Source organism: Tupaia chinensis, unplaced genomic scaffold (genome assembly GCF_000334495.1).
Source record: "Tupaia chinensis unplaced genomic scaffold, TupChi_1.0 Scaffold000416_1, whole genome shotgun sequence".
NCBI classification, from domain to species: domain Eukaryota; kingdom Metazoa; phylum Chordata; class Mammalia; order Scandentia; family Tupaiidae; genus Tupaia; species Tupaia belangeri.
In genome coordinates this window covers 3,063,907-3,065,356 of record NW_006159921.1, presented here as the reverse complement: position 1 = coordinate 3,065,356, position 1,450 = coordinate 3,063,907, and the positions used below count along the sequence as shown (strand labels likewise).

The window sequence follows — 1,450 nt, the reverse complement described above, 5'->3', positions numbered from 1 at the left end:
AGGAATGGTTATAATTTTAAGTAGAAAGTCCAAGGAAAGCTTCACTAAGATTAAGTACATGACCTTTGAGGAAAGGACTTGAAAGAGGTGCATAGGTATAGCGGGGAGAGGTGAGGGAGTGAGCTCTGCAGAATATTTCAGGGTAGGAGAATAGCAAGTGCAAGGGCCTTGAAGTGGATGCATGCCTGCTTTTGATCTGAGCGGAGTGGAACAAAACCAGTTTCACTATCACTTTTAAGGCAGCCTCCCTCCCCATCACAAACAACTCTATGTCTTCAGCACCCTTTTCTGACACTCTCTCTCCTCACTACATTCCATCCGCCCTGGTCTTCCAGTCCACCAAAGCTGTTTTTTGCTTTTGTGTGTGCTGTGTCTTGTCGAGAACGCTCTTCTCAAACCCTCATGTCCTTACACAATCTGCAAATTTGGCTCCTTCTCATCAAATTAATTGCAGTTTAAATTTCATCTTATGTCTTTTCTGACCACAGGACATAAAACAGTTCTCTTGTTCTTTCTTTCCAGCGTCAGTTTCGTATTTGCTCCCTACATGCCATCTACCACACCATGCAATTGAGATTCATATATATATAATGTATATTTAAGTATCAATTATGTATTATGTACATACATAATATATGTGTGTGTGTGTGTGTGTGTGTGTATGTACACTTAGAACTCAATAGGTAAATGGTACCTCCATATCATTTAAATGTATTTGGTCACTAGTGAAGATTAAGCATTTTCCAAAGTAATGGTTAATTGTGAGCATAAACTCTTTTGTAACATTTGCTCAAACAAACATTCAATTAAAGTCCCTTTTTCTGAAATATGAGAGGACTGGCCAGGCAGAACCTTGTCCTATCCATTTGTCTCAGGGGGATTTAGTTTCCCAACCTCCTGGCCTACGCAGTGACTCATAGTGACTTATTTCTTCACAGGAATCATTCCAAAACCCAAATCAGTTTGGAGGAAAGTGTTTCACTTTGACACCACCAATTTGTGAAAATGGACAAGAAAGCTGCATTTGAGGGGTGCCAGGTATCATCATTATAAAGTAGATATAGTTATTAATACCCACCTAATTGCGCAATACAATGTAAAACGACCCTAGGGGAAGCTAAAGCCCTAGTGCAAGCTCTGTCTCTCACCGGCACCCCGATCTTTTCCAAAGGCCTTTCCGTCCCGAGGCAGGAGGGGACCTAACTGACCACCCGAAGCCGCCCACAATCGAGGCGGGGTGGGCTTTGCTGGCAGGGCCTCGACGGCCCACCAGGTTCTGCAGCCTCCCGCCAGGCCCTCTCTGGGCTCTGCCGAGATAACAACTCCTCTCGCGAGATGACGCGGGCGGCGGCGGGATGTTCGCGGAGCGCTCCAGACCGCGCCCCCTCTGGCGCAGCTGGGAGAGGCGCGGCCGAGGCACGGGCGGGAGCGGCCGGCGGCGCGCACGCGC

General features: G+C 46.8%; 1 long non-coding RNA gene across 1 annotated transcript in view; it reads right to left on the bottom strand.

Annotated features, from left to right (window-relative positions):
- The window catches only part of LOC102489660 (uncharacterized), a 76,406-nt gene extending 75,074 nt beyond the window's left edge, over positions 1 to 1,332 (bottom strand). The window contains exon 1 of the long non-coding RNA XR_335437.2: positions 1,079 to 1,332. This is a non-coding gene — a long non-coding RNA (uncharacterized LOC102489660). The remainder of the gene's footprint in view (positions 1 to 1,078) is intronic.
- Positions 1,333 to 1,450: the final 118 nt, after the last annotated feature.